General features: G+C 43.4%; 2 protein-coding genes and 1 long non-coding RNA gene across 5 annotated transcripts in view; 2 read left to right on the forward strand and 1 right to left on the reverse strand.

The window, feature by feature from the left end:
- Positions 1–16,772, reverse strand: part of ATG5 (autophagy related 5) — a 90,693-nt gene extending 73,921 nt beyond the window's left edge. The window contains exon 1 of one of the 3 annotated variants that reach the window (XR_006014257.1): positions 16,746–16,772. The gene's annotated coding sequence lies outside the window, so the exon portion shown is untranslated. The remainder of the gene's footprint in view (positions 1–16,745) is intronic. The other 2 variants (XR_006014258.1, XM_042017267.1) reach the window with 2 other exon arrangements.
- On the forward strand, positions 573–4,320 carry LOC121659298. Its single transcript, XR_006014259.1, has 2 exons — positions 573–736; positions 986–4,320. It is a non-coding gene; the product is annotated as an uncharacterized LOC121659298 (long non-coding RNA).
- Positions 16,773–17,154: 382 nt separating the features above from the next.
- Positions 17,155–18,779, forward strand: part of CRYBG1 (crystallin beta-gamma domain containing 1) — a 98,649-nt gene continuing 97,024 nt past the window's right edge. The window contains exon 1 of the mRNA XM_042017247.1: positions 17,155–17,240. The gene's annotated coding sequence lies outside the window, so the exon portion shown is untranslated. The remainder of the gene's footprint in view (positions 17,241–18,779) is intronic.

An 18,779-nucleotide genomic window follows, 5' to 3' on the forward strand; every position in this document is an offset into this window, starting at 1 on the left:
CGCCCCCGCCGGTGCCGGAAGCGGCGGGGCGGGGCCTCGGCCGGCCTGGGGAGAAGCGCTGGAGCCGGGCGTCGGTGTCGCTGCTGCTCCCGGAGTCAGTCCCGAGCCGCTCCTAGAGCGCTGTTGGTGCTGCTGCGGCGGCAGCGCGGGAGGCGGAGAGTCGCTGGGCTGCAGCTGTGCTGCAGCTGTGCTGGACCCGGCCATGGGCCCGCTCCTGAGGCATCGGCGGGGTCGCTGAGCCCATAGACCGCGGGTTTGAGGATTTTGAGCACTTAGTCTCTCTGTTTTCTCTTACCCGATTGTTCTTTTTCTTACGTCCCCAAGGAAGCAGTCATAGCACCAAGCCTCACAGAGTTCAAGAAGCGTTTGGACAATGCTTTCAGGCACATCGTGTGACTTTATAGAGTGTCTGTGCAGGGCCAGGAGTTGGACTCGATGGGTCCCTTGCAACTAGGAATATTCTATTACTTTTTCTGTAGTAGATCTTACCCACCGTGATAGATGGAGCAAGTCCAGAGGAGGCCACAAAGCTAAGAGGACTCTGGAGCACCTCCCCTACAAAGGCAGGCTGAGAAAGTTGGGGATGTTCAGTCTGGAGAAGAAAAGGTTGTGTGGAGACCTCATGGCAACCTTCCAGTATCTGAAGGGGCCTACTAGGAAGCCGGAAAGGCACTCTGCGTCAGGAGCTGTAATGACAGGACAAGGAGGAATACAAACGGAAAGATGGGAAATTTAGGTAAGGTATTAGGAAGAAGTTCCTTATTGTAAGAAGTTCTATTGTAAGGGTAGTGAGGCACTAGAATAGGTTGCTCAGGGATGCCCCAGCCTGGCAGTGTTCAAAGCCAGGTTGGATAAGGTCTTGAGCAACCTGGTCCACTGGGAGGTGTCCTTGCCCATGGCAGGGCAGATTGTGACTATATCATATTTAAGATCCCTTCCAGCCCTTCATAGTCTATAATTCTGTGATTTTATACTATGTTCACAGGAGGATGAACCTGTTGCCACCAGTGACATCTCTCACATACCAAAGCATCATGCTGCAACCATTCTGGTTTTTATCAGCTCAGTAGGCGCAAGTTCGCAGTGAACGCCACCTCTGCATTTCAAAGAACATCTCCCGCAATTCTGTCGCTCTGCAAATCCCCATCTCGATGTCCTACAACTGTAGGAGTGCCGGGGAAGAACAACGCTCGTGGCGGGGAACATCATAGCTCCAAGGAAAATATGTATCCTATTGTGCTACACACTAGCAGTTGTCAAAGCTGGGTTGTTCCGTGGCAAGATGTACAACTGCAGCAAACATCTCACAGCGGGAGTTCTGGCGCTTTTGGAGGAGAGCTGATACGGTGTGGTTTCAGCGAGTGCTCACGCTGCAGTTTCAGTAGTGCCACGCTCTGGCCATGTTGCTTTGTCGCCACCAGATGTCATGCAGTGGCCACGGCTGCTGAAGGAGTCTTCGGGAATTCGGGAACTAACTGCAGTTGTTACGGACATTTGGTGGGGTTTACCTAAAGACAGGCATTTAATAAGTTTGTATGTTGCCGATCCAACGGTATGCAGAACTCTAGTATTTTTTCAGTCATCTGAAGGATTAGAAAGGTCTGAAAGGCTCATTAAATTTTTTTTTCCAGTTTAAATAAGATTGTTATGATGACCTCTTTTTGATAAAACATAATATTCCAAACATGAGCCGTAAATAATCTTGCTAGTGCTCTATAAGCAAAAAGTTAAGCTGTGGCACTTTTGTGATTTGGGACATACACAAGGTAGCTTTCCTTGCCTTGTCTCCAAAGGTTTTTGTGACACATTAATTTAAAAAGCAGGTAAACGGCTGTAAACCTGAAGAAACCAAATTAGTATTTGGTATGGCCAAAGGATAGGGAAAGAAGGCAGAGAGCACATGTGGTATTGCAAAGGCTTTATGCTCTGAAGGAACTAGTTCCCTTACACTCCTGAATATGGGCAACTACACTCACCTTGCGTGTGTTGGGTATGATGGTGGCAGGGGAGAGGTTCCTCCAGAAGTATTGTGTGTGCACTCACAAGTTTAACTAGTGTGCATGGTGTGGAAATGACTGTTTTGCAGACCTGAAATGGCAGGAGACCTGCACAGAACTGATCCCAAAATTACAGAGACATCCAACCTGGAAGCACTGCACATTACTAAAGGCTTCTCTGTTTCTGCAAGGAATCCCCTTAATGCTGTTACAGATCTGCTGAAACCAGTCTCAGGAGGATGCACTGACCAGAGGAGCTGCTGTGAGATGCCAGCACCACTGGAAAAACAAACAAACAAACAGAAAACCCTGACTGAACAGACAAAAAAATAACAAGATGTTTACAAATATTTTTCCTGGTTACAAGATTTGCCAACTTTCAGAAAGCTTTGCACATATGGATATTCCTACAGGAAATCAAGGAGAACCACAGGTTTAGTCTTTGCCCTTTCCTCCTATGAGCTCATCAGATTTCTCCTATAGAAAAGGGTGGTTTTGGTAGGGTTTGTAGGCTGAAGGGTTTGATTGATCATTGTAGCAGCATTACTAAAGGTAATGCCAGGTGATTTTTTTCTCACAGGCAGGCAGGAGTCTGCAGGTTATTATCAATGATACTGTTAGGATGTGACTCCTTGATGCTGCCTGTGCTCACCTCCTGAGGTTCTACTTAACCCCCACTGCTACAGTTCTTGAAGCACGATATTGGCCAGCTAGACTGTGTAATCAGCATTCTGTTGATTACTGATGGCAACTACCAAACAGATTAAACATTTACTTTTGCATTTTTGTCTCGTGTATAGTATAAGGAACAGAAGCACCTGACTCAGGCATACAGATTCCACTTCATAGGCTGAAAACTGAGCTCCATCAAGCACCCAAGTCTTTTGCTGGATCTAGATACAAGAAGCCAGGTAGAGAATAAAACAGTTAAGTTATAAGGTGAGATAACTTGCTATTTAAATGATCTTCCTGTTTAAACGCCCTACTGGTGTAGTTACCAGACACAGATACAGCAAAATACATTGTCCATGTGCGATTTTAAAGACAATAGTTCTATAGGTGAATGAGGCTCTGTTACTGAGACAAAATTGGTTGTAAACACATGAGATATAATTGACTACTGAACAAATAAACTAAACCTGAAGTGAACGCCAGCTTTGCTGTTATTATGACTACAAATAAAGAATCTGAATCTAATCATTAGAAATAATTGCTAAGATGTAATGTCTAAATAAATACAATTAAAAGGGAATTAACTTCTTTGACATATTGTTTTCCACATTGCTATCTAATGCTTTAAGTTGCACCATCACTTGGCACAATGGGCCAGTGTAAATTGGAAGGAGAAGAGCTCAACAAACATATTTCCAATTCCAAAGATCCTCAAGCAGTATTCCCTCATTTTAAACGTCATCATCAGACACCACACAGTGAGTCATTGCCTAATGGCAACTGAATCAAAATACCTGTTATTGAGTACATATGGAATGTGAAGATGCTTGTAACAAACAAGATTATAATTAAAGATGCATTAATTCTAATAAAAATAAGAGAAATTGAACAGATGGTTTACATATTTGTGGGCAGTTATGTTTTTGTGTAATGGTAGTGCAGATGAAGATTTGTAAGCAGAATCAGTGTATAATTTACTTTGGAAGGGACCTCTGGAGTTCTTTCCTGACATCTAGGCCAACACCCTTTCTCCAAGCAGGAGTAACTACAAAGTTAGAACATACTGGTAAAGGCAAACCATGCTAGCATTTGATTGCTGAAAAGTTACCTGAAATAAAACATGAAATATTATTTCCTTCTGTATTTTGCTAGAACTGGAATAACTGATATTCATTGTTTTGATCACATGGAATGAATTTAATGGTGCTTTCATAGAATTGGTATTTTGTGTCACCTACACATACCACAAAGTAAGGATACTTTGTATGTATATAATGTATATACTTATGTAAGTTATACATACGTGTATGTATAACAAATAGCCTTGACAGGTGGACAAAAGATTCCAGTTATTCAGTCCTGGCTCCTCTCTCTGTAAAGCAACTCCATTAAATCATTGGCAAAACACACAGATATGTGAAACTTAACCTGTTCTAGTGTTGTTTTATTAGCAACTGATCAGCAATCACCATTGGTTTTTTCCCTTCACTTCCCTAACAGTTTTCAGTGGAAAGCAAAACGTACTTTGATTTTCTACCTATTGTCTTTTGAGTGTGTAAACAAAACCACATTGTGAGAATCATTAATGTACACCTTTTAACATGCAACAGTAAGAGTCAAATGAAACTCATAAAGCTGCTATTTATATCTAGCTAAATAGTTCATTGTTGCCTACTCCCAGTGAATAGTTAATTTGATTAATTACATGAGAAGCTGATTCATTAATCTGAGAACTTCCTGGAAATATTATGATATGGCACTTAATGTTTTCCAGATACAGCTTATAAATTAAAGTTTGTGGGAGCAAAAAGAATCACTCTTATCTGGATGTAGTTCTCCTTTCATGCTCTCCCCACCTACTAATATTTGTTTTCTGTAACAGGGAATATATTTGGAAATATTCTACACTGGTTTTAAACTCCTTCTTGTCTAAATAACAGGTGTGCTGACAACTGTCCTAGTTTTCACTCACAGTTGTTAACTCTTTTTTACTTTGCTGATTTCATAGAATCACAGAATAGTTTGCATTGGAAAGGGACCTTGAAGAACATCTAGTTCCAACCCCCATTTCCTATTTTAGTCCTAACTTAAAATTCCAAAGTCATATTTCAGACTACCAAAAAAATCTTTTATTGCCAAACCAAGGGACTGGACATTAGGAAATCCTAGTTCTAGGTCTGCTGCTTATTATTTACCTTGAACAAAATTTCTTGGTTTTGCTACTTTGTTTTAGATTCATGAAGACCTCTTGGTCTTAGTGAGGAGGAAGGGAAATACTACTTTTTAAAATTTCACAGTATGTACATATGGAGATTTCTCATGCATGTAGATCAGATCATAAGCTTTCTTTTTTAAAATGTAATGGCAATGCCAACAGCCAGTTGTTCACTTAGCTAGATTTTTACCCCTCTGCATTCTGACATATTCTGTCAACTATTCTCACTTATCAAAGAAGGGCATTCAAAAGGTGGTAGGATGATGATTCCTGATGCTTCTGGTTTTTTCTGTTGGGAATACTGACAAAAAGGTTAATGGCTTTGTCAGTACTGTCTCAGGATGGGACAGGTTTGGCTCCATCTATGATACATAAATTTAGCCACTTATGATCAAGGATCAGCACTAACTTAGTGCTGAATCACAGCACAGCCAGAAAGTAACACAAAAGTAGAAGGAAGATAATACAATAATCCTGTGCTGTTTGACAGTTGGAACAGCCTTTAGGTTGTTTACTTTTAGGCAAGAAGAGATTTCACCAGTAACCTACCTTGTTTATACCGTTGAAATATCAGCCGCTGAGCCACAGGCAGTCCAGCCCTTCGTACAAGGAGACACTAAGCACCCATGTGTCACCCAGCAGTTGGGAACTCCCAGAACTGAAACCAGAATTAACTGCTGTTTGTTGACGAGTAATCTTTTATACCTTGGTAAGAAGACTTCTTGCTGTACAGCTCTATATTAAAATCGTTTCTATAAGGACTTCATTCCTTTTCTGTGTTACACTGAGTAATTCCAAGTATCTGAGTTAGACTTGTTACAACCTGGTGTGTTGGTCAAATTATGAAAACTGACTTACTCTTGCAATAAACTACTAAGTATCCTATGGGTTCATGGATAAACACAGTGCCAAGTGTGACACAGAGACACCAGCCCAGATTCCCTGCCCATCCAAGTCATCAAAGCTTCAGAAAAGTAATTTTCTATTCTCAGTAAACGTATGTGTCTTACTACATCTGACACAGACCACAGTTTTGTTCTTAGATTTCTGAAAGAAATAGTACTGATTTGTAATAAAACACAAGATTTCTCTATTGCAGAAAAAGGGGTTTTTTTGGTATGACTGGATGATCTTCAGTAGTTTTACCCAGGGAAAGAATTTTTCTCAGTGATTCCAAATTCACTTTGATAATTCTGTAGTACTAAAGTGTCAATAACTCCAGTTCTGAAGCTCTGATATATCTTTGTTTCTCCACTAATAAAGTGTGTTATGGAGATTTAAATTTACAAAGACTTTTTAGTGAATATAAAATCAATATTGGATGCAAGTTTTTCTGGTTTTCTTTTCCTCTTGGCTGTATTTGTACAACATTTGTTATATGAGTTAGCTATTAAATCACTGATTTCTCAGGGAAAAAAGTAAGAATGCCATGCACATAAAATAGGAGAATGGGTGTTCAAGTTGATAGTGGAAAAAAGTAAAAATCCTAACGTCTATCTTATTCCATAAGAAGTATAATTACTAGTGGTCTCATCAGTGCTGAGGGGGGGAAGGGTTGTTGGAAATCACCTCCCTTGAGCTGCTGGCCACACCATGTCTAATATAGCCCAGTGTATGCCTGATTTTCACTGCTTACACAGGAGTTTGCATTTGCCTCTCTTGAACTCCACGATTCTTCCATCCTCTTGTTTGCTGAGATCCCTGTGAATAACAGCTCAGCCCTCCAACATATCAGTCACTTCACCCCACCCAGTTTGTATCACCCAAAACCCCAACAAGTGTATGTTCCAGCTTGTCCAGGTCAATGATAAACATATTACATGGCTTTGTGATGTGTTGACTGTGGCTGGACGCCAAGTTCCCACCAAAGCCGCTCGTATCACTCCCCTCCTCAGCTGGACAGGGGAGAGAGAACGTAATGAAAGGCTCATGGGTCAACATAAGGACAGGGAAAGATCACTCACTACTTACCATGAGCTGCTCCTGAGTGGGTCCCTTCCATGGGGTGCAGTCCTTCAGGAACAAGTTGCTCCAACATGGATATGCTATAGGGTAACTAGTCCTGCCAGCAGTCGTGCTTCAGCATTGACTCCTCACCACAGGTCCTGTTAGAAACCTACTCCAGTGTGGATTCCTCTCCATGGGACCACAGGTCCTGTCAAAAACCCACTCGAGCATGGACTCCTCTCCATGGGACCACACGCCTTGTCAGGAGCCTGTTCCAGCGTAAGCTTACCACAGGGCTGCAATCTCCTTTGGGCACCCACCTGCTCTGGCGTAGGCTCCTCCACAGGCTGCAGGTGGGGATATCTGTTTTACCATGGACCTCCATGGGCTGCCTCACCATGGTCTGCACCAGGGGCCACAGGGGAATCTGTGCTCTGGCACCTGGAGCACCTCCTACCCTCCTTCTCCACTGACCTTGGTGTCTGCAGGGCTATTGCTCTCACATTTCTCACTCCTCTGCTACTGTTTCTGCAGTGGTTTTTTTCCCTTCTTAAATCTGTTATCCCTGAGGTGCTTCCACCATAGCTGATGGGCTTGATCTTGGTGAGCAGTGGATCCATCTTGGAGCTGGCTGGTGTTGGCTCTGTAGGACATGGGGGAAGTTTACAGCACCTTCCCATAGAAAAACACTGTAGCCCCCTGCTACCAAAACCTTGGCATGAAAATCCAATACACATTGAATTATTAACCACTACTCTCTGATCCCAACAGTCCAGCCAGTTTTTCACTACCCTTGCAGTCTACTCATCCAGTCCACATCTCCTCAGTTTAGCTACCAGTGTACTACAAAAGACAGTGTTGAAAGTCTTGCTTCAGATAAGCTACATCTGTTACTCTCCTTTCATCCACAGACCCAGCCGTTTCATCATAGAAGTCAATCAGGTTGGTCAAGGATGATTTAACTTTGATAAATCTCTGCTGGCTGATTCCAGCCATCCTTCTGTCCTTCATGTGTCTGAAATGTGGAGGACTTTTCCTAGGAGCTGACCATGCTGTAATCCTTCCTTATTGATTTTTTTAAAATATTGATGTGGTATTTGTCTTTAACCAGCAACTGGGGAGTTCCCCCAGTTGTCACAGCCTTTCAAAGGTGACAAAGACGAGCCTCACAAATACATCAGCTGTCTCAACTTCTATGGATGCATCTTTTCTGGTCCTATGTCCAGAAATATTTAAATTCTTCCTAACTTGATCTTCCTGTAGGATGGGTGCATCAGTTCCCACAATTTACTACTATGCTCAGAGACCTGACCTTGGCAGTAAAAAACAAGGCAGAGAAGGCACTAAGTATTCCAGTCTTTTTTATGCAATTTGTCACTACATCCTTTCCGTCTTGCCTGCACTATTTAGCAGTGAGCTTACACTTTTCTTCACCTTTCTTTCAGGGCTGCTTATCTGTAGAAGCTCTTCTTGTTGTCCTCTATGTTCCTTGGTGGTTTTGACCCCAGCTTTCCTAATTCAACTCTTGAATTCCTGGGTGATGCTGCCAGATTTCCTGATAGCCTCCTTTCTATGTCTGAGCTCAGCTAGGACTTCCCTCTTCAGCCAATCTGGCTTCCTGCCATATCTGCCCATCTTCTTGTGCAGTCACAATGGAGATTTGATTCAATGCTTCAAGGAGATTTGATTTGATTTGATTTGATTTGATTTGATTTGAAGACCAATCTTTTGTTTTCTTTCTTGGCTCCCAAGTTATTCCTGCAGACCTATTCCCTGACTAAGCTGAAGTCCACTCTCCTGAAGTTCAGGTCTTTGCTATGTACTTTCCTTGCTTCCCTTAGCATCTTAAATTCAACCTGTTTTCCCACTTCTTTTTAGGCTCTGATCTGCATACTTTGATCAACCTGCTTAGAAACCTTTCTCAACAGCAAGACTATTGGGAAAGACGCTCTCGCCTTTCTTTCTTATGCTGGTGCCATCACTTCCCACCAGTCCTCACTCCCAGAAGATAATCCATGGACATAGAAGTCAGAGGCTCTCCCTGTCTGTTTGGTCAGCTTTGTCTGACCAAAGCTACACTGGCTTTGGTCTGCATAAAACATCCTCCTTTGGAGCCCATATCCTTAACTGGTAGGGTCAAAGAGGAACACCACCTTGGCCCTTTACCACAGCTCAGAGATCAGCAGTTGTCTTTGATCTGCTCCCGGTCTCTTTTGACAGCAACACTTGTGCCCAGATGGGTAAGGAGAAGTACACAGTAACAGTGAAAAGGCAGTAATAAATAGCAATAATCCTAAGATACTGTTTGTCCTTCTGTGGTGTCCCACACCAGGGCCCAAGCAATCAGCTTCCTGACAGCTGGTCTGACCTGCAGGTGGGTACTCTGGCCCCTAGAGAAGGAAGTCTTTTAAATAAGACTAATCTTATTAGAGAAGTTTAAGGAAGTCCATTCCTTGTTTCATCTCATATTGATTATTCTTACTCTTTCTGTTTGCCTTTTTTTTCCTGAACCCATAGTAGTTTCCTTGATAACTTATTGGGAAGGGCATGTTTATAAAGACTTAGCTTAGCTTACTCATTCTCTTTCATCTATCTTTTTGTGGAAGAGCTGATAGATAACTCCCTAATTATTGTTTATTAATGGCAGAAATTTACTGACCCACATTCTCACAGTCACTCTCAGTGTTTGTTTTAAATATTACATCCTTATTCTCTGTAATCGCAACTGATTATCCTGGGAAAAGCAAATGCTGACGAACAGCTCTACCACTTCATGCTTTTCCTCCCTGGGACTCACAATAACTGGTTTGTTTCATCAGGCTGTTTCAACATCTCCTCTTTGGATAAATTTTCATGGGACGGTGCAAGGTTTAGATTCATCTGGAAAGAGGACAGAGCTGATGGCTGCACAGAGGCTGATGGTTTTCACAGGATCTATATTATAGACCCTGTGTAATATACAGGAGGAAGAAGTGACTGGTAAACATAACTATGAACAGACAGTTTCAACTTCCTAGTAATGCTCCTGTATTATCTGCAGATACATAAGAACAGTTACGCTTTTAATTACATCTGGTCAGCGTAATATTAATTGCAGATTCTTTAGCACCCGACTAGGTTACAGAAGACTGGATAGCTGTTGGATTTGTCACAGGATGCTCATATCCCATAGCAATTTAATCAGCTGTGCTTACGTTTCATTCTTTAGCACATTGGCTTTAGACTGTAAATTGCTGAAGATACTGAGCACCTTCCTTCATGTTTGTCCATTTCCCAGCCCATCTGTTAGGCAGTATGAGCAATTATACATAACTGGTAATTCTGTATTTAATTTTCAGGGCTATTGATTTAGTAATATACCTAGAATCTCTATGAAATAATAAATTTTAAATTTTCTGGTGGTTTCTGCCTTCCTTCTTAAAAACTAAAAAGGATTCTATTCTAACTTAAGCCATGCTGGCTGATAGATCTCCATGAGAATATGGTAAAAATATAATAGAATGCCATTTCTGATTTAGTCAAACAAATTAAAAATTATTCTTTAGGGTGACAAATCAATTTCAACCTAGGTGATAATCAAAAATTTAGACCAGAGAAGAACATGACCTATAGCTTTGCTTTTGGGCAAGCATGAAAGTGTAACAGTACTATGCACACTGACCAGTGCTAAACTGGAAAGCAAGAGAAACAAAGCCATTAAATATTAGCCTGGAAATATATACATTTCAGCCAAGCTATATCTACTCAGGAAAACATAAGCACATCTTGATATTAAGCAGTAAATTAACAATTTTTCAGTATTATATTCCTAATGCCTCATTATTATGTTAATTTGTGGTGTTTTTCTAATTGAATTAATATATGGTCTTACTAGTATACCTTTAAATTGTGACTACAGGAGAACAGTACTAGAATTCACATCCTTTTTGTTTTTCCTTTTACTCAAACTCCAGAGGAGGCTGGAGCCCCTGATGCACAGAGTAGCATTGATGATGCTGCCGATCAGTGGCATTCTGCTCCCATGAGAAGCAGCATGGCCCACCTCCCTCCTCCTTTCCCACCAAGATGGGAAAGAAAAAAAGCAGCCACAACGTGGAATGTTCTCTCCTCTGAGTAGCATCCACAGCATTTGTTTCTGACTAGTTATATAGTCTGTTTTCTCATAGCTATTTTATCTTCCCCTCTTACAGTTTTGGGGAGGAAAAAAACCACTTATTGAAAATCTCCAGATGCCAAAAAAAATGCTATATTGAAGCAACATTGACATAGCACACATGAAGTGTTTTACAGATATTAGTGTTCAGCTTGAGACCAGACTCAGAATCTTTATGTAAACCCTTATTGCAAACTGGTAAGTCCAAAGACTGAAAGATCTGAAGAAACTGTAAGTTGAAAAATGCACAGAGGAAACATTAATCTTCTACAGGTGGGCAGAAGAACAGAATACTTGGATACTCAGAGCAAGAATGAAGTGACTTGTAGGTGTTGTCTTTACTTTGTACTGACACGGCACTTCAGCAAAAGATAGTTATCATTAAAGAAAAGTAACACTGGATTGTCATTAACAGGATGAGAAAAGCACTTGGCAGGTAACAGAGAAGAAAACCCCTGAAAGAAATGTTTTCTGTGAGACTTTTTTTTTTCCTGTGAACTGAAGGAATGTAAACTACTGCCATGGATGTATTAGCAAGAATAAGAGGGATATTCAACACTGGGAACTCCTGAACATTTCATAACTGAAATCTATTTGGCCATCTGCCTGGACTTATGGGCTGCACCTAGCTGGCGTTGAAACCAAACAGGGCACTCTCACTGTTAACATCACGATGGGAGTATTATGTGGAGGTAGTAATTGATGCAGAAGTAGTTCTCTTGTATGCTAAAAAAACCTACAATGGCTCTGGTTAGCACTGTAAAATTTCATGTTGAAGTCAAAGACCACATGCTATACCTTGGCCTCACTGTGGGACACTTCTAATGGCTGAGCACTGAATTTATACAACCCCATGGATTATATACATGACTTATTCTGCTTGCTTCCCTTGAGCTGTAGGATTCTAATGCAAAAGGCTCTTTAAAGGCCCAAAGATGGGTTGTAGGACTCTTCTTTGAGTAGCTGACAGGAGATACATGGGTAGCAGGGAGGTCTATATGACACTTTTCATCTATGTGAATATATAAGCAACTCAAAGGCTCAGATAAACTTTTGGTGTTCTACAGCAAAAATAAGAATAAAAAACCATGCTAATATTGAATTGATTAATTGAACATGCTAATTTCCCATTAAAAAGTCTACCCACACCCATCTGCTGTGGAATACTCAGTTTATTAGATCTTATTGATCTTAGAGTGTCAATGGGTTTGGCAGAAATATTCATGAATAACTGGGTTATAAATTAAGCCAAAGCTATCAGAAAAATAAAGGTGAAATCTTGACCCTGATAAGAATCACATCCAATTTTGACTTATCTGATCAATAACTAGCACCTAAGAGATGGGCATTGCATGCTTTCAAGAGAGGTATTAGCTCACAGATGAACCTAAATACCAAAGATCCCAAATTGAACCATGATGGGAACCAGGCAACTTAAAATAGGACCAAAAGCATCCAACACCCAAATCTAAATTGCTGCGTGAAGTAATTACACAGTGGGTACAAGAACAAAATTCAGAGCGTGAGGTTATGTAAATTCACCCCCACTCCAAAATGTCCTCAGAGCCTGAGGTACTTCCATCTACTTGAGCTGCAGTGCCTGTGTGCTCCCCTGTGTATGCCCTCAGGCAATCCAGCAATTCGGCCACCAGACAGACCAGGGTAAGTCATGGCAACTGGCACGCCAATAATGATTGCCTTCTGAGCCTGAGTGATGTTTTGCCCCACCTACCAGGTACGTAAGGCAATCCCAGAAATGCTTGACTTCCAAATTTACTTCTTGGTTGAAGCTCATCACTGTCTGTTGCTTCCAGATTCCTTAGTCCTACTCCCTGTCAAGCTATTGCCATTTTTCCAAAGTCTTTCCCTGTGACATGGAGTTGCTTCCCTTTAAGGGATTTGCCCTGCTATTTGTTTTAATGGTCTCTTTGCTTCCCCGGCTTCCTACGTAGTGCTCTTGCTACAGTTCTGGCTGCCACGTTCCTGAACTAATTTGTTCCTAGCCTTGGCTTTTCCTGATTGTAATATTTAGTTGCATTTTCCAGGCTGTCTTTAAACCCCAGGGGTGATCACCCACATTCCGCCATGTCTGATAATTTACTGAGGACACTAATTTATGCCTTTTTTTCTCAAGGCATGGAGTGGGACTCAGTCCTCTTTTCAGGTGTGGCCAGGGAACCTCTAGTCTCTTGTTGGGCCAGAAAACAAACATTAGTGGTGATATGACTGTGAGATAGAACATATTCTTGTAGGTAGGATATTCCTGAATTAAGGCTACCATTTCCATCACTATTTCTACATCACACCTGGAACTCCTGGAAAAAAATGGAAGCCAATATAGCATTTTGTACAGAGCCTGCTGCATGAGTTAAATAAGATCCAAATATGCAACCACAGGGAGTCCCAGCAGAGAGTAAGGCCAAGCAATACCTAGTTTTTAGCCCCTTGTCAGACTTAGGCAAGAAGCAGGCACCAGACAGTCAGTCCTGTGAAGACTGAGGCAACTCTGAGCATGTGGGGAAGTGAATCCCTAAGTACCTGGGGCACTTTCAAGACAAACAGGGAGGCAACCCTGGAATTTAAGTGCCTGCAGGGTTAGGTGTCAAATGAATGTGGGATTTCAGGACCATAGTTTGGGACTTAGGTGTTTTATGTGGGACACAGGCAGGATTTGGGCCCCTGTGTACTTTATTGCCCTTTTACCACCAACTCCAAAGTGTAGAAATCCAAAGCAGTCTTCATATATTCTGACAGGAAATTATCTGAATCTCAAATGTTTGCATGCATGTACCGTTTCTGAAGGAAATTTCACACATCTGTTGTATTGGAAAAGAAAAAAAATTGATGACAAAGTTGATGATAATCCATTCCTATTTTTCTGTAATTTGTGTATGGGTTTTAGACTGGAGGTTTGTTTGTTTCAGAGCTATTGGAATAGTTTTATATTAGAACAGTGATTGTTTCTGGTTTGAAAAAATAAAAAGGTGGAATCAATTATTTGAATAAATAGTGTTATCTCAACCAGTGTGTTAGTTGATTTCTGTAACAACTTCAAAGTCTGTATTTATCAGATTATCTTTGTAACTCCAATATTAGCATGTTTCAGGTTTGGGGTTTTTTTGGTTTTTTTAAATCTCACATAGAGGTTGCAGTCAAGCTAAACGGATACTGAGTAAGGCAAAGTCTAATCTAGATACTCAATCATCTTCTTTTTCACCATGCTGGAATGATACCAAACAGGAGAAGGATAATTTGTTGCATAATACCTTTCTAAGGTATGAAGTACTATGAAATGTTGCAAAATTGTGTTGGTTCAGATAAACCTAGACTGACTTGTTCTGTTGCATGTGCCTGGATTAAACTGACATAAACTGGCTGCTGACATAAACATGACCATCATTTAAAATTTCCTAAATGACTGGCTAATTCTTACGAATGTCTGTCTTAGCTAATGGTCTTAAAAATGCCTTTCCTGAATTAAGAGATCCAAACCTTCTACATCAGTCAGGTACAACTAAAAGTACTGGGCCTCCACAGATATGTTTGGATCAAAATCACACATTATTCTGACACAGCCATATTTAACAACCAGACTTTAATTTTGCCCAAAGTTTGAAAAATATTAACAACCAAACTCCTTCGCTTACTTTTGTGTATCAGGATTTTTTAGGGTATGTTAACACTGAAGCACAAACGTCAGATACCTCAAGGCTTATGTGGAATGCATATTTCTTGTATGTGTCTCTCCAGAGAGATAGGTAACTCTGCACATTTTCTAGGTACTCTTTGGTGCTAATGCTAATCTAGACCCTGCCAAGATAATCTAAGAGGATTTGAAAAAAGTGTGCCTTGTACTTCTCCATTTTTGTTCTTCTATCATTTAAACTGTATATTTTCTGGCCAAACACACCTATTTTTTTTGGTGTGGAATGAAGTAGCACAGGTCTGCTGAACATACCCCCATCTGCCTGGTCTGCCATGAACTCAAGGCACCTAACAGGTAGAGTGTCAGGGAGAGGACACATCACAACTGAAGTGGCCCAGACTCCTTGCTCTCCAGTGCTGTTTAGGTGAAGTGGTTCACCAACACCAATTAATTTACCTTTGCTCTGGCAAAGCAGAGTCCCAATTATAACTGGCACCTAAATGGAAATGTAGCACACAGACTCAGTAGTATATTTATCTGGTTTCTTCAATGGTGAATGTCAGAAAATGCCATGGTTATGACAGCTGTGGTCCTCTAGTCAAGGAAGTAGAATGGAATAATTTTAGGCTAAAATAAGAGAAGAATAGCTATTTGAATCTTTACAGTGTCTATCCAATGTCCAAAAATCCTATCCAGATATAGCAGACAGGACTTTCTGCTTTGTTCCTAGCCATCTGTCAAGGACAGCTTCTACCTGCCATCAGGTCTCCTGTCTCTGTCCTCGGAAATGCTTAAAATCCAAATGGACATGGTCCTGAACAGCCTGCCCTTGCTGACTCTGCTTGAGCAGGGAGCTGCACTTGACAACCTTCAGAGGTCCCTTTCCACCTCAAGTGTTTTGTGATTCTATGATTTTCATGCTTATGTAGCTTGCTTTACTGAAACTGACTTTTTTTTCTCAATTCCTTATGCAGTTCCTGAGGGTACAATTATCTTTCTTTCCAGTTCTGCCCAGTTTTGGCACGATGCATATTTAATTTTGGGGAAAATCACTTTCTTTTTAAGTCATTCTGTTTAGTTAATCACAAAACAAATAAATTACAACTCAGAAAAGAACTGAATCTGCCGCCCAAACAGGTGTACATATTGGTTGGAGTAAAACAGCAGCATAGGTAAGACTTAGCTGCTCAGCCAACTCCTCTGTATTTTGTGTTCCCCTGCCTTGCTCACATCCTTTTCCTCCTGCCATAAAAAACCAGCATTAACTTATATCCATCAATTTATGTAGTGTTTGTCAATTATTGCCTTAAAATGACTATTGTATGATGAATTTAAAGTTTTTCCAGAACACAGATTTCCAACATTTTTATTACGCCATCTTAGTATTTGTAGCAGACCATTGTAACATCCATGGCCCATCAGTAGCAAGCAAAAATCAGAACTAAAACCACAAGTGCCCCGAAAGCTCCTTACATCAGACAAATGCGTGCTTGTTAGGCGCAATTTAGGACAGACGGTATCCGTCAGCGCACAACAGCGTTTCCTAAGGAAAGCTGGACCTCAGGGTCATTTCAGAGAAGATTCCTAAAAGCACCGAGGAACACATGGGATAGCCAGGTCCTGCCAGGGGCTGGTCACGATACGACCTGACACGATCCTCCCCTCTGCAAGGTGTCTCAGGCTGACCCTTCACGCGGGAGCGGCTCTGCCTCCCTACGGAATCCCTTCCTCGTCCTCCTCGGCATAACGAGCCAGCAGGGCGGTCAGAGCCAATTTATTCCCAGGGAGAGGGATAAGCAGCTAATTAATTAACGTGGCGGGCACCGAGACAAAAAGCAGCGCTGCAAGGTTTGGGGTGTGCTGGCTCCTGAGTCCCTCGGCTGTAGAGCTGACTTTCTTTATTCATGTTTTTCGCCTTAAATTAGGAGGGGCCGGGGGGCGGCCGCGGGAGGCTGCGGAGCCCCCGGCGCGGTGCGGGCGGGCGCGCAGCCTTTCCCCGCGCCTTGCACAAGTGTCCGGGGCGCGGGGCACACCTCAGGGTTAGAGAAAACAACAACAAGATAATGGCCCCTAATGCGCACCCTGGGCAGGGATCACACGTGGGCCGCTCCCTTCCTGTGCGACCGGCGGGGAGCCCGCCTGCCGCGGCGCTGCGCGGCTCGCTCCGCGGGGAGGGACCGACGCGTCCGGCGGTGGGCAGGGAGGGAGGGAATCTCCTTATTAAACGCATACACCGGGGCGGCCGGCTGCCACCGCCGCCCCGTCCATGCCCGCGGACAGCCCGAGAGCGCCGTGCTCCCCCCACTGCCGCTGCCGCCCCGGCTGCCGGCGGGAGATCCCCGCGGCCGCGCACAGCCCCGCGGAGCTCGGCATGGCGCGGCGCAGCCGCTTCCAGCGCCTCTTCGGCCGCAGCGAGTCGGAGGACTCGGAGCCCGAGGGGGCGGCCGCCGACCCCCGCCGCCGCCCCTCCGCCGCCGCCGCGCCCAAGCGGCGCCCCGCGTTCCCCCACTGGCGCCCGAAGAAGAAGGAGCAGCATCCCCGGGGGGGCGGCGGTGCCGCGCCCGCCTGGACCCCGCCGCCCGCCTCGCCCCTCGAGTCCCCGGCCCCGCGGTAAGCACGACACCTGAGCGGGCGGCGGGGGGACCGGCGGGCCGGGCACGGCTGGAGGCCAGGGGGTTTTCTCCCGAGGAGGGAAGCGCGGGTCCCGCAGCCGCCTTCCCGTCCCGCGCTCGCCTCAGCCTGTTGGCGGAGCGGCGCCCAGCCGTGTTGACAAACAGCAGCGCCCGTGTGAATAAGTAACATTCAGCCCTGTGCCCGGAGCAGGGGGAGGCTTCCCGGCCCAAACAAGCCTCCTAAGGGCGGCTGGTGTGCGTGAATGGCTTTTACTCTTCTGCAGCAGCGGGCTTGTCCTGTGCTCGCTTTTTCTGGACCTAGTAGAGGAGGAAGATGAAAGAGAAGGATTTGACAGCACTCTGCTACATTGCTCCCCGTAGCTGTTGCTCCCCAGTGTGGTTCCAAGTCCCCCGTGAGTAATGACTATCTAGTGCATGCTGGCTTCTTGGGGACACAGGCATTCCCCGGGGGCTGTTTACAGCCTGTGGCCGCAGCATGCAGAGCCTCAGTGAGACTGTGGGGTTGCCGAGCAGTAAAGTCTCTGACGTGAAGGTAATTCACAGTAGCATATGGTGAACTTGAGGCTACGTCAGGAAAGGGTTTAGTTAATACTGCTCAGATCTGAACATCACAAGCCGGGCAGTGAGAAGATGTCAGTGCTGCCTACATTAAAAAAAAAAAAGCTGTAAGCTATTGATTTCTCAGGTATTTGGTTCAAATCGAGAAATCTGTAAGTTTCAGAAGGTGGTTTTGTATGAAAATACTAGTACTCGCTGGAAAAATAGGCATCAGGTAGAAGTTAGAACTTGACTAAAGTATTGTCTAATTATGTTTGTATTTGGTATTGAAATGTATTATTGAAGACTTTAAATGCCAACCTCTTTTATAAAAGGAAAAAATAATGCTTATGTTTAGGTATTTGTAGGAAAGAGAAAATGAAATCTGCTTTTCAGAACTTTTAAACCAGGAAATTATGTATTTCATAATGCTATTGAGTGGCCAAGCTCAGGGCAGTTCTGCAGGTGACCTCAAGCAGGAGCAGATCCCTCTTTTGCCTTCCGAAGGCCAGATAAAACAGCAGGGTGGAAGCGAGTCCCAAACAAGGCTGGCACTGAGTTCAGATCCCGGTTGCTCAGGACTGTGTCCACTAGAGTTTTGAAATCTTCCAAGAAGAGAGAGTGCACAACAAATTTGGGCAAGCTGTGTTACTGCCTCATGTGAAATATTTTCTTGTGGTAGAAGGCTGGAGCATATTTCAACTCACAGCTTGTGCTGTGCCTGCCATGCACTACTGAAGAGTCTCATGGCTCTTGGTGACCCTCTCATGCATACTGGCAGACAGGCGATGGGTCCTTCCTGTGGTCATCTCTTCCCTGGGCTGAACCAGGCCCACTCCCCCAGCCACTCCTAAGGGCAAGATCTCCAGCCCCTCAGTGTCTTGGGGCCCTGTGCTCAACCTCTTTTGTCAGTGCTCATTCCTTTTTATCAGTGTGTTTTGTATTGAGTGGCCCAAAACTGAGCAGAATATCTAGATGT

This window comes from Corvus kubaryi, unplaced genomic scaffold (assembly GCF_017639235.1).
Source record: "Corvus kubaryi isolate FWS band 111438036 unplaced genomic scaffold, C.kubaryi_AGA036_p1.0 split3-73, whole genome shotgun sequence".
NCBI lineage: Eukaryota > Metazoa > Chordata > Aves > Passeriformes > Corvidae > Corvus > Corvus kubaryi.